Source organism: Macaca thibetana, chromosome 12, assembly GCF_024542745.1.
Source record: "Macaca thibetana thibetana isolate TM-01 chromosome 12, ASM2454274v1, whole genome shotgun sequence".
Taxonomy (NCBI): Eukaryota; Metazoa; Chordata; class Mammalia; order Primates; family Cercopithecidae; genus Macaca; species Macaca thibetana.
In genome coordinates, this window is record NC_065589.1 from 17,507,513 (window position 1) to 17,522,435 (window position 14,923).

Consider the following 14,923-nt stretch of genomic DNA (forward strand, 5'->3'; position numbering starts at 1 on the left):
TGTGTGTGTGTGTATATGACATATATATATGGTTTGATTGTGTCCTCACCCAAATCTCATCTTAAATTGTAGCTCCCCAAATTCCCACATGTTGCGGGAGGGACCCAGTGGGAGATAACTGAATCATGGTGGCAGTTTCCCCCATACTATTCTTGTGGTAGTGAATAAGTCTCACGAGATGTGATGATTTTATAAGGGGTTTCCCCTTTCACTTGGTTCACATTTCTCTCGTCTGCCACCACGTAAGACATGCCTTTCACCTTCCACCATGATTGTGAGGTCACCCCAGCCACGTGGAACTATAAGTCCATTAAACCTGTTTTTCTTTATAAATTACCCAGTCTCAGGTATGTCTTCTATCAGTAGCATGAAAATGGACTAATACATATGTTTACTTACATACGTATATTAAAAACAATTTTCTTAGTAACATTCCTTAGTAGAACATATATAGCTGGATTCATCTTTGAGATGATTTTTATTCTCTTCTATATTTTATATATAATAGCAAGCAATAAAAGGTGGGTTTCAGACCTAAATGTTGAAAGAGTAGAAGTATTTTTGTTCAGGTACTCCTGGAGAATATTTGGAATTAATTAAAGACTGACCTCTGCAATTAGAAAATAGAATAATCCTATACATATTGGAAAGGAGGAGGCAAATTTCATTATCTGTAACTGATATCATTGACTAACTAGAACATTCAGATTAATACTCCAAGGATAAACGTGGCCTGAGCCATGCCTGACCTGAACAGAAGAATCCTCTTCTTCGCTCTTTGAGCACTCTCTTTTCATCAACTTTTTAGGCACTCATAGGTGGGCACTTTGAAAAACGTGAAGAAATGGAATGGGTGAATGTTGTTATAGTAAGACCTACACAGCCAGCTCTGAAGACAATGACTTTTGGGAAACTTCAGAGAGGCAAGGACGTTTAAGCAGATATTAATATTTTGGAGATTCTTGTTCCTGTTAGAGCAATGACCAAAGGGATAGCAGAAAAGATCGAATGGGAAAATGAATTAGGGATCTTTCTTGAGTGTGAGGATTTTCTAGTTTGTGTTGTCCCGAAAGTATACTCTAAGACAAAGATTCGAGTGTAAGTATTTTATTTGGGAGGCACAGACATACTCTTAGATGAGTGGGGAAGTAAGACAAGGAAAGGAAGTCAGTCAGTAATGTTGTGTTATCAAGCCAGCTACTACAGTAGGTAACCAGAGCTTACTCTCATGAGAAACTCTGGAAAACACACATTTCAGAATTATTCTACTGGAGGTATCAGGGATTGGAAGCATTTATACACAAGTCCTGGGCCTCCTTGATTGAGGATATTGGTTGGGGGCTAGGAGGAGTTCATTTCTCAGGATTTGTAGCTACTTCAAGTCCGGGCAGAGTGGCCTTCTATGGAATGAAGACTTCAGGCTTAGAGAGGCAGACACCAGCTGCTGGGAGTTGACTAAAGCATGCTGAAATGGTTAAAATAATAGAGATAGGAGTACAGGAGTCAATAGGGATTAGTGGTGGATTGAACTGGGAGTGAGGGGACAAGACAATTCAAGGGTTACTCCCTGGCTACCCTTTCAACCGCTGGGTTGATTATGCTGAGGTTGGGAGGAACTGTGGATGACCTACAATGTAACAAGGAAATATGATGGAGTAACAGGGATGGAGTTACACACATGTAAGACAGCCCCTAAGAAACTCATAGAAGTATCTTGTTGGCATTATGAAGGGTGAAGATTTCTTGAGGTCATATGTGGCCTCCAGTTTTCATGATTTGAATATTATCAAAACTATGACCTTATTTGTAGCCACTGAAGAGTAATACCTAAAAATGTAATTTATATACTACAAGAGTGTTTGTAGTTTATAATCTCCAGGATTCTTTAAACAGAATAGAATACAGAAGCTAAACACAAACATCTACAAAATCAATGGCACCATTCAAGGTATCTGCAAAACTGTAATCAAGCTATATCACGATGTCCCTCATATCTTCTTAGCTTCTCAGCAATGAAATACTAAATTTGGCTAACCAGATGGCCTAATATAGAATTAAATTAAATGATTAAATTTAACCATTTCAATTGACATTCCATTGGGTTCACCACTCTAGAAGAGAGAATCTTGAGGGAAGTGAGGCTGCTGTTCTTAACTTTTCAAATGAGGCAATAAAGCCCATGGGGTTGCCAACCACATCTGAAATATGAACGGCTCACAGGCAGCAGAACTCAAAACAAAGCTTCCTTACAATAAAAAGAAAAATTGCACCCTTGCCTTCCCAGTCATTATTATTAAAGCAATCCAATTTACATAGAAAATAAATTTTAAAAGAAATTTCTAGCTATTTATTTATCATAACCTTGAACCACTGTTTCTACTTATTTTCTCTTTTCCTTCTTTTCAGTATATCAGCTGACAGCTAAAATTGGCCTACAAACCCCCTCCCATTTGACTCCTCTCTGACCCAATTCAAACTCCCCAGTGAGAGAAGCACAGAAGCAAAGCCAGCATTTGGCATTTGTTTACTTCTTTGTGTCTCAGCACAAATGATGATAGCACTAGAAAGAGTCCAGGGAATAATGTTTCTTTGTTATGGTGCAGCCCGCACACCTGCAGGGTCAGTGCATGCATTGTTTCGTGGTTTTCTCATATGCCAGACCAGATGAGAAAGCAATTCTTGTTATTGCTTGGTGATTCAGTATACCAACCCATTCTAATACATACACACACACACACACACACACACACACACACACACACGCCAGTAGGAATGTGTGTGCAACTAAGTGCATACTTCAGAACTCAGGCAATTATTAATTTTTGTGTTTTACATTTTCTAGCAGATGTTAATTAGGAAAATTTTTAACTGAGTCAAAAAATTTTAATTGAGTTATCATGGGATTATATCGGTAAGTGCTGATTTCACCATTATGCTATGAAAAGTTGTGTCTATGAGTAAATTATTCAGAGAATTTTAATGAATTTTCCACTATTCCACAGGACATTTTCCCCCTAGTTTCTCCTTGTGTAGTTGACCAAACAGAAAAATCTAGGCTCTAACAAGATTATCTGGAGATCTATTACAAATTAGATTGAAAAGTTATTAATTTACTCTTCTCATGTTGCATTATATATTTTGGACATATACTATCTTATGTGAGTACAAAATTGATTATCCAAAAAAACTGCAATTTATATTCAAACTCCGTAGACTTGAAGCAATTATAGTTAATATTCTGAACACATCATAGTAAATAATTTAAGATCCAGCATTTGCATATTTCTGCAGATGATGACATAGTGTTCCATAAGGCCATTGTGATTGTAACACAGGGTATAGTGTTGAATTCCAGAGGGATGACACAAGCAGAATTCTCCCAATCTTAGCAGGAGTCAAAAATTAAATTTGGCTCACCTAACAGACTTGAGTTTTAACCACCCCTAGATTCTGAACGTTTCCTTTTTGAGTTTGACTTCCATATCGTAAATTGCTTGCTTCTCAGGGGTACTGAGAATTAATAGCTGTCATATTTTTGGCAGTTTGGGAGAGGCACCATGACATACAGTCTCCCCAAATCTGGCACTCACTGCCAGAACTTATACTGAGCATTTCGTAAACAATGAAACGTCTATGTCATTTGTACCACTGTTGGATAATCTCAGGACTTAGGGACTTCTGGATCACAGATGTGACAGATATCAGATTTCAACAGCCTTTGAAACAAAAATGTTCCTGTACGTGGGTAGAAATTCCAACCATGTATTTCTATAACTTCATACAGACATTTTGAAAACAAAGTCACAATTGTTTTATTTATTAAGAACATTCAATGCCTGTGACATTGTACTTTATTGGGTGTTACTCTATCTTTTCACCATTCTACAGGAAAAAAATCATGAGATACAGTTTAGTATAGCAGCAGGGCACAGGCATGGCATCAGACTGAGCAAAATTAGTTCTGGGCTCTCACATGTAAGAGGTTTATTATCGGTAAAGATGCTCAAATTTTCCAAACTGTTAATGATTTTTCTTTATTAATCTGTTTTCAATGCATAACACTTATAAGAGGATGGTTAAATAATATGAAAGCATGTAGCGTACTGAAAGCACATAGTCCACAAAATGTAACAAGTGACATGAATCCAAATGGAGAATATGCATGTGTGTGTGCGTGCACGTGCACTTGCTGACAGCTACCATTTCTGCATTCAGAGGACAGAGAGGGTTTTCCAGGGAACAGGCACTGTGGCTATCGAAAGCAGGGCCTGCAGCCGAACCTGGAATGCAGAAGTGAGAACAGAGATGGCTAAACCGCTCTGTAGGATGAAGGCTAAAGAAAAGGGGAAGAGTATCCTTTTGTACTCAAGCTGTTAATTTGAAATCATTTGTAAAAATGATTTGGCGTCTTCCTGTGAGTGGGCTGGAGGGTCAGGAGTCCTGGGCACTGAAAGAAGCGAGTAGATGAAACAGAAAAGGGCAGCTCTGAATGAGGGCCTGCCCCAGCGACCAGAAGGAGGCCCTTGGCCAAGGGGGTGGAGACAGATTAAATTAATGGTCTTTCTGAGATAAAGTTCAGCTGTTGGATTTCAGAAACAATGGTGTTTGATATCTAATTTTACTGATTTTCCCATTCGATAGTATAAAGCCTTGCCCCTTACCAACCTCTGGTAGTCAGTAAAGGCTAATCATCCACTAATTTCATGGTGGTCTTACATTAATGTAACCTTAGGGTTTAAAGAAAGGTAGTTATGACCATACGGGGACAGGGAGAGGAGTCCAGAGAAGACTAGATCACCGATCACCGGGAAGATACAGCAATGAGAAGGCCAGATGCTACCAGGGAGAACAAGAGCACCTGGGAATACAACTTTCAGCTTGACAGGCCACAAACATGATGTGAAAGCAACCTCTGAAGTTTTCCAACAATAGTTGAAAGGACACTGAATTTCTTATATTTATACCAGAGTGAGACATCATTTTCATATTAAAAAGAAAGATAATCCCCAACTTCAGGAAAATTTTAGGGTATTTTAGTTAAATAAAGCGTTAGTAAATTTAAATTTCAAAAAAATAGCTTGAGTTAGTTCCAAAGTAAGAAACTAAAATTAAATTGATTTTTAAGCCTCATTGGTGTTTATTTAAATATTGTTTTTCAAAGGTTAATGATCTACAGTAGCCTAATCATCCATCAACAGATGAATGGATAAAGAAAATGTGGCACATATGCACAATAGAATATTCAACCATACAAAAGAATAAAATTCTCTCATTTGCAACAACATGGATGGAACTCAAGGACATGAAGTTGAGTAAAATCAGCCAGGCACATAGACAAGTTTTGCATGTTCTCATTGATATGGGGGAGCTAAAAATTAAAACAACTGAACTCATGTAGATACAGATTAGAATGATGGTTACCAGAGGCTGGGAAGGGTACCCAGGAGCAGGGGAAAAGTGGGGATGGTTAACGGGTGTAAAAATATAGTTAGATAGAATGAATAAGATTTGCTATTTGATAGCACAATGGGGTGACTGTAGTCAACCATAATTTATTGAACATTTAAAAATACTAAGGGGGTGGAACTGGAGTGTTCTTAACACAAAGAAATGATAAATGCTTGAGGTGATGGATGGTATTATTCTAAATTCCCTATAGTTCTACACATTCACTTCTGAGATACCACTTTAATAAAGGTTTGATGTAACAGTCTTTCCTCAACATTTAACAAGTTGGCACTGAATTTTTGCTGCAAACACACATTTCACATTTAAAACTTGAGTCCTGGAGTATGTCTTTGGGGGTCTGTGGGTCATGGAGTCTGACTCTTTTCACTAAGAGTTCATCAGGGAGCTGTTGAAGCTGATTCAGTTTGCAGAGATTCCACACATGCAATATAACACCACCAGTAGAATGACCATGAATGTGCATGAGAAATGCTAGATATGATAGTAACTGATCAAACTTCCAAACTGAACAAGCTTTACATTATTTTTTTTTGCATCTTCTACATTTCTTACCATGTAACAATCTACACAGTGGATAAAATATCCAGCAAATTAAAGAATAAAAGGTAATCTTTAATTTACTGGATATTTTGTGCCTCTTTAGAAAGAAAACAAGGTGGAAAAAAAAGAGTGCCCCAAGGACACTCTAATACTAGCATAGTAGAGCCTACCAATTATTCTTTGAAATTCACTCTCTTCTTTATCCAGAAGTCGATGGTGCTATTAAGACATCTTTCAAAAGATCTTCCACACTAACACTTTTCTCTGAACTAATCTTATTCCATATTAATATAGCAAGGAGAAATTTTCCTAGAAAAAAACCAACAGTTGTCAGCAATGAAATTCGTTTTTGCACTGAAGTCAAATCATTATTTTGACCCAAAAAAGTGATATCGCTCTTAACCTTTAATGCTTGTGTTTAAAACATAAGTTTTAAATTAGCTATTTTATTGAATTAAAATTATTTGAACATCGATTATTCAGATTGAATCATGTGAAGATCTAAAAATAATACATGTAAAACAATAAATACACCTAGAAAGAGACTTGGGCAGGACAAAGAAATTAGTGCTATAACTTTCCAGTGCTAAACTTATTAGCAGTAAAAGTTGTTACTTTCTTGCCTATTCACTTAGGAGATTTTTTTTTTTTTTTTGTAATTTTATACACTTAAAGATGGGCATCATGAAAGTAACTAAGCCTAAACAATTTCAATATTGATATCATTCAGGGATAAATATTTATCCAAGAAAGTAAAAACGTCTTGGTAATGTGATACCATTGAGGAGGGTACTTCAGTGTTAAAGGTGATTTCTGTAGGAAAACTTCAAGGAAATAATAAGGCATGCTATACTCACAAACTGTATTGTCAACAGAGTGCCAAGGTTTCCTCCAAAGTTTTGAGTAGAAAGCAAAAGAAAAATAACAGTGTTGCAGTCACCCCTAAAGGTGAAATGCTTGGGTGTGGGGGTGTCACTGACCACAGGGAATGTCTCTAGAATGTTCTAGAATAGAGGATGCTTCCCAGAGTTCCAGAGGGCTACATTATGGAAATAAAAGAGGACTACTATTCAGGGCAGAAGTAAATGTTATTGTGGTTTCATTAGCAGTAAAGGTAAGTGCACCAGCCTCCCCATAGTTCCAGCTATAAACTGAGAAGCAGATAAAAATCACACTCTCAGGAGAAAAGGAGCCACATATGTGCAAGCTCCTTGATCTCTCAGACACAAATCTGTAAGGATTTTTCTCTGTTTCATGACAGTAAGGTGAAAATGGGGCATGTTAAGAAAATAGGGATCTAGAGGGAAAAATGCTGTTTAAAAAAAAAAAAAGTAACAATGGCACTAAACAATCCATTAGAAGTTGATCTCCTCCACAGAATACCACAAGAAATTGTCCTTACAAGAAAAAAAAAAAAAAAAAAAAAATCCGAGGGACAGGAAAGAAAACAAGATAGCATGATTAAATAGATGGAAAGGATAAAGAAATATTTTGAGAATACTAAAAACAAATTGTAGGAATGGCAAACTAAATTGAAGCAGAATAGATGCTGTTTTAAATGTAATCAATATTGTAGAGACCAGACAAGCAATTTTCCCAGAACGAAGATGAAACAGAGCAGAGGAAAACAATGATATGAGAAAAGAGAAGAGAAAATGTAGAGAAAGACTCAAGAGTCAATAAAAGGTGACAGGCAGCAAGTAAAAGAAAAAAGAGAAAACTTTGAAAGGAAAAAAGAAACGTTTGTAGATGAAAGGGATCTCTGTATCTCATACAAAATTAATGGGAAAAAATGAAGAAAAGACAGAGAAAAATATGCTTAGTCATTTTACACTATGGAAACATTTCTGAGCTAGTTAATATCCTTTAAGGATAAATTAAAATTCTAAAATCATTCTGGCAAAAGTGTTAGATCGGCCTTATCACCACTACCTCCCTCAAAAATAATTATTAACCGTCAAATAACAACATTGTTTATTGTAAAAAACAACAACAATGTTGTCTTATTCACTGCCAAAAGACAATGAAATGACATTGGTTTCGGTCAGTGGTTCTCAAAAACTTTGGTCTCAGGATCCCTGCTGTAGTCTGAATGTTTATGTCCCCCTAAAATTCATAGGTTGAAACCTAATGTCCAATGTGTATTTGGAGATGGGGCCTCTGAGAATTGATTAGGTCATGGGGGTAGAGCCCTAATGAATGGGATTAATGACCTTTTAAAAGGGAACCCAGAGAACTGCCTTGCCCCTTCCACCATGTGAAGACACAGCAGGAAAGTGTCTCCTATGAACCAGAAAGTGGTTCCAAATTCGACAAAGGTTTGACCTCGGACTTCTCAGACTCCAGAACTGTGAGTTGAACTCTCTTGTTTATAGCAACCTAGCTTACGGTATTTTGTTATGGTAGCCTAAACAAACCAAGACAATCCCACAAATTCTTTTGTTGTTGTTGTTGTTGTTGTTGTTGTTGTTGTTAAGATGTGGGTCTCGTTCTGTCACCCGGGCTGAAGTGCAGTGGCGTGATCTCACCTCACTGCAAGCTCCGCCTCCTGGGTTCACACGGTTCTCCTCCTTCAGCCTCCCGAGTGGCTGGGACCACAGGCGCCCACCGCCACGCCCGGCTAATTTTTTGTATTGTTAGTAGAGACAGGATTTTACCATGTTAGCCAGGATGGTCTCCATCTCCTGACCTCGTGATCCGCCCGCCTCAGCCTCCCAAAGTGCTGGGATTACAGGCGTGAGCCACCATGCCAGGCCCCCACACATTCTTAAAAATGTTTGAGGTTTCTAAAAGCTTTTGTTTATTTGGATTTTTTCTATTAGTATTTACTATACCAGAAATAAAAATAATACATTTTTAAGAGTATATAAGCCTTCCTCATGAACCTAATTCATTTTGAAATAACAAAATAAATCCATCACATGTTAACATAAATGATCCATTCTTCAAAAATTTTTCCAAAACCTTAACGAGAAAAGTGGAATCATTTTACATTTTTACTAATCTTTTAATGTCTAGTTTATAGAAGATGGCCAGATTCTCATATCTGCTTCTGTATTGAATCTGTTGCCAAATTACATACCACCTAGCCTCTGAAAAAACTCCACTGTGTAAGCTGAAGAATGAGAGAGAAAAGGACAAATATTTTCATAGAATAATTTGAAAATAGTTTTGAATTCATTGACTTTCTAAAAGGGTCTCAAGAATGCCTCATATTCTCACTTTGAGAATTCTGCCTTATGATAAAGGGTTTTTATTAAATAAATAACAAAACTATGGAGGCAAGGTGAGTCGAGGATTGATGGATTCACTGGCTTGTTGCCATCATCAGGATCTTGCCAACTTTACTACTGTGCCATTCTTGGAGAGTATGTCTTTTCTCGCTGGCTGGTTTCCACATGAACCTAAAGCTATCATAGTTTCAGACATCAACACTGGTGACTGAAAAGTTCTAGTTCATAAATAGTTTTCATAGGAAACTAAGAACAAAGAAAAGTTCTAATTCATAAATAGTTTTCATAGTGAAAAAACAATTTTAAGATGCCCCAGCCAACTTCCCTTATGTTCATTGGCCTAAAATACATGATGTCATTCTTGGACTTGACCAATCAGCTGGATGAAATCACCATACTTGGGCTACACACACACACGCACACACACACTCCTCACATAGATATAGATCCTTAAAAATGTATATGTCCTTTGAATGTGTAATTCTACTTTTAGGTATTTATCCTAATAAAATAATCAAATGTGTAGAAAAATAAATGCATTTTGATATTTTACACAGCATTTTTAGATTGGTGGCATAATCTTTAAAACTTTATGGTCCAATCACAAGAAATTGGTTGAATTTTTTTTTTTTTTTTTTTTTTTTTTTTGTGCTTTCACCATTTGAATGCTTTGGAGCCATTAAAAGTGAGGATGCGGAATTACCCTTATTAGCATGGAAAGCTGCTCATAGCACATTGTTTTAATAAAATGAAATTTACAAAATAGTATGAATCCACTTTTGTAAAACATATTCAAAAATGCGTGTAGACTGTATACAGAAACAGTAATAGTGATCATCTATGGTTACTCATAATCACTTTTCTGAATTATCCAATTCATTTATGAATGCATGACTTTTTATAAACATTATTTTATAACAATTTAGTGAAGATATTTTCATCTTGAAAAACAATGTAATGCAGAAAATTTTCTAGTTCACTAGCATCAGTTGAATAAATTTTAAATACATCTTAAGAATTCCCTTTCTCAACATAGGAACATGATTCAATTTTTAAAACATTATTATGCATACACAAATGTTAGGTAATTTAATGTGACCAATTTAATTCCATGTGATTTCATAGCAATACCAGTGGAAATCAAAATCATCAATCACATTTGAAAGTATCTCTAAACCACATTTTCATAAATTAATCTTAGTCCTATAAAAAATAAAACAATGCCCTAAATCTCTCTGTAATTGATTTGAAGGCATAGAAATCCCATTTACTTGAGATCAGAGGGTACCTGGGGACAGATAGTTGTTTGTGGAATTATGATTTCAATATCAAATACAATTTGCTCATTTGATTTAAGTACCTGCAACACTCTGTTTAAGAACTACTTTAATATATCTGATTAGAAGTCAAAATAAATTTTAATCTTCATTTTACTATTGATTGTTCATGTCTAGTATTCTGTTAACACTGCCTGGTGTTCACTCATTCATTCCATTAAATTACTGACTACCTAAAATGCCCTGAGTATAAGGACGGACCCTAAGGGTGCAGAAATAAACCACAAAGTCCTGCTCAGAGAAGTTCAAGAGATGGGACTGGTGAGGTGGCATTTTTAAAATCTGAAATGATAAGGAAGAAGCAATGTAAATAGGAATCAATTTGTGAAAGGAGAGGCTGATATTCAAGGCAATGTATGCCTGAAAGGGTCCGCTTTCTCTGTAACGCAGGAAGCAGTGTCCTTGGCTGGGACTAGGCAAGGATGTGCCAGAGATGAGGCAGACAAGTGCCTGGAGACTTGAACAGAGGGATGAGGGTATGGAATATGCTTATGAGGAAAGTCAAGGAAGTGAGCCAGAAACTAGAAATCTGATTAGTAAGCTCACTTGAATTATCCATAATTTCAAAGCAGCTCTGGGAATAGGTGATTATGACAGAACAGAAAGCATGCAAAATCAAAATAATACTTTTCTATAACAGCAGTCACTGTTTCCTATGTACTAACAAGAAAATGAATATGCATTTCAACAGGGACAGAGATTCACACTACCTGCTAATAAAAAATAGAAATAAAAGTAGGAAGGGAAAAAGAGACTAAGAAGTACAGGAATTTGCAGAAACCTGTGGTACCAATCCTATTCCTGAGAGTTCAACGCCATGAATAGCATCAACAATCATTAACATGCCATTGTTAGACTTTCTAGCCTTCTGCTTTGTATTAGTGCTCAGATCTTTATACATGTGACAATAAGTTATGCTAGCATTTAAAAGAAAATCTTAATTTGAGAACAAACTATAATTATGTGATATATCATTAAATAAATTAGAAAGTAGTGGTTAAACTAAAATAAGCAGTGAAGACAGTAGACACAAACACTTGTAATTTTTTTTTAAGACAAAGTCTCACTCTGTCACCCAGGAGAGAGTGCAGTAGCATGATCATGACTCACAGGAACCTGATTTCCCGGGCTCAGCCTCCCAAATAGCTGAGATTACAAGCATGAGCCACCACACCCAGGTACTTTTTGTATTTTTTATAGAGACAGAGTTTCACCATGTTGCCCAGGCTGGTCTCAAACTCCTGAGCTCAAGTAATCCACTCCCGTCAGCCTCCCAAAATGCTAGGATTATAGATGTGAGTCCCCACACCCAGCCAACACCTATAATTTAATCATACAATAGTCTGATATTTTACCAAGAATATAAATTTTACTTTAATATATCCTGGTAATTATGAGTAAGAATTTAAAATAGTACTGTGGTTCTACAGAAAAAGCTGATAGCATTAAAGTTTTATTAAATTGTTTAAAAAGTAAGACATTTTAATCAAAATGCGAAATTTCAATCTTCTAAGCAATTGTTTGCTTGAATGAATGCAACTAATTCATGAACTAGAAATAGAGATAAATTTGGATTTCAGTGCTATATTTTCATAGAACCCAGTATTTCCTACCAATTATCCCTAAGGAAGCACCTGGACATCATTCATTCTAGTGAATAAAGATAAGCAGCCTGAAGTGAAATGCTTTGAAATGTTTATATATCAGCAAGGAATGAACCATTGTGTAACAAAGGAAGTATCCATAATCTTTGGGTAGTCAGTAGGGGAAAGGTGATATTTTGGGGAAAGATCCATTCATTCACATAGTTGCTAAGTACAGTTAACCCATGTTCCAATACCATGGAGGCTAACAGTGCCAACCTCCAACACAGTCAAAAAGCATCCTATAACTTTTGGTTCCCTAAAAGCTTAACTATCAATAGCCTACTGTTGACCAGAAGCCATACCGATAACATAAACAGTAGACTAACACATATTTTATATGTTGTATTATATACTGTTTTCTTACAATAAAGTAAGCTAGAGAAAATATTATGAGGAAAACCATAAGGAAGAGAAATATATCACATTTACTATTGATTAAGTGAAAGATCATCACAAACATCTTCATCCTTGTCATCTTCATGTTGAAGAGGCTGAATAGGAAGAGGAGGGGTTTGTCTTGCTGTCTCAAGGGTGATAAAGGCAGAAGAAAATTCACATATAATTGAACCCACACAATATTATTCCAGGGTCAACTGCATATTTGTAAAGTGAGTCATCAGAAACACAGCCTTAACAAAATTCTATTCTAATTTTACTAAGCATGCTAGACATTTCATTTAAAACTGAGCTCCTGCCACCTCAAAGTAGGGTGACCAAACATCCGAGTTCCCCAGGGACTTAGTGGGTTTCCATGATGCAAGACTTTCAGGTTTAAAATCAAGACACTCTTGAGCAAACTGGGACCAGTTGGTCACCCTACCTAGAACTGACCATCTACATCTGAAATGACTAATTCTCCAAACCTCCCAAAGGAAAGTATCAACATACTTGTGTTGAATCACCCAATAAGGCATCTGCAAATGAAAAGAATCCAGAGATCATAAAAATTTATAAGAAATTATTTGGAGTGAAAAAAGAGCATTGAGATTCAGTATGGAAAAAACCTTGATCTTCTTTGGACTTTCCTACACTACTTACAATTTAGAATGGATTTTCCTTTGACTTGTAGATGGCTGGATGTTACCACCATAATCAGACCCTGTTCTTTAAACTCCTAATCAAGATGTAAAATGTGGAGCAAGAGTAAGAACACTTCTGATTACAGATGATGTTATAATTTTGTTTGAAATAATGGAAGATGGTTTCAATAGACCAAAACCATCAAGATGCACAATAAAATTATCAGAGGGCATTTCTCCCTCAAAATATCTTAACACAGCATTGCAATTGTTCTTTCCTCAGTTTTTAAATGAATGATAGCATACAAGAATACTTTGAGATGATAATGAACAATAAATGAATAATCAACACTTTTGCTCATATCAATTTGAAAGTTAAGGCTTTCAAATTGAAGGTGAATGGAAGTTCTATTACTATCTGTCAATATATTGCTATGAAAATTTAAGAAGAAAAATTAAAAAGAGGGAAGCCTTTTTCAATTCTATTCTCTTGGGAAATACACATATTAATTATAACTTAGATGATTAGAATTATTCCTGGTCAGAATGCTTAAAGAGGCCCTTCTACAGACTTTTAAAAAATATTTAAGATTTTAAAGTTTCTTTGAAATGCTTTCCCCAGTTGATAGCCACTAATTGGTAAATGTATGGACACTTTACTTAACAAAGTCACGGTAAAAATTTTTGAATAAATATGAATTTGAATCTAGCTTGTTTGGGATCACTGTTCACTCCATTACTTAAAAAATCTATTTATACACAGATTCTGGATTCACAACAATAGTCTGACCTTTAAAGACCCTTTTATTGGATCCTTCTCTGTAGTAAGAACATCTTTCTCTTACTTAAAATTATCAAATATTGTTAAAGGTTAATTAGGTGGCAAAGCCAGATATGACTCAAGAAAATATATCTTGCAAAACTAGTGAAAATTCATTATAATAGCTTGCAAAAAGCCAGTAATGTCAAAAACTCAAATAATAAACTACCTACTGAGTTGGAAAAAACACAGACCTTACTGTCAAAAAATCTGAATACTGATCCTGACTCTGTCAAAAATTAGTTGCGGTGTTTAAGGGAAAAATTTGAACCCCTCTGGGTTGCATTTTTAATTTCTGTTTAATAACAAACTATGGGCAGGGCACAGTGGCTCACACCTGTAATCCTAGCACTTTGGGAGGTCGAGGTGGGCAGATCATCTAAGGTCGGGAGTTCGAGACTAGTCTGACCAACATGGAGAAACCCAGTCTCTACCAAAAACACAAAATTAACTGGTCATGGTGGTGCATGCCTGTACTCCCAGTTACTCAGGAAACTGAAGCAGGAGAATCACTTGAACCCGGGAGGCAGAGGTTAAGTGAGCCAAGATCATGCCATTGCACTCCAGCTTGGGCAATAAGAGCAAAACTCCGCCTCAAATAAATAAATAAATAAAATAACAAACTATGGATTCATAAGTAAATTAGTTTATTGATTTTTAATACATACCTTTTTTATTATACTTTAAGTTCTAGGGTACATGTGCACAATGTACAGGTTTGTTACATATGTATACATGTGCCATGTTGGTGTGCTGCACCCATTAACTTTTCATTTACATTAGGTATTTCTCCTAATGCTATCCCTCCTTGCCCCCCCTACCCCATGACAGGCCCCAGTATGTGATGTTCCCCTTCCTG

The 14,923-nt window shown here is 36.1% G+C and overlaps 1 protein-coding gene across 1 annotated transcript in view; it reads left to right on the plus strand.

Moving 5' to 3' along the window:
• Positions 1-14,923, plus strand: part of DOCK10 (dedicator of cytokinesis 10) — a 1,376,581-nt gene that overhangs the window by 1,013,135 nt on the left and 348,523 nt on the right. The window lies entirely within an intron of this gene.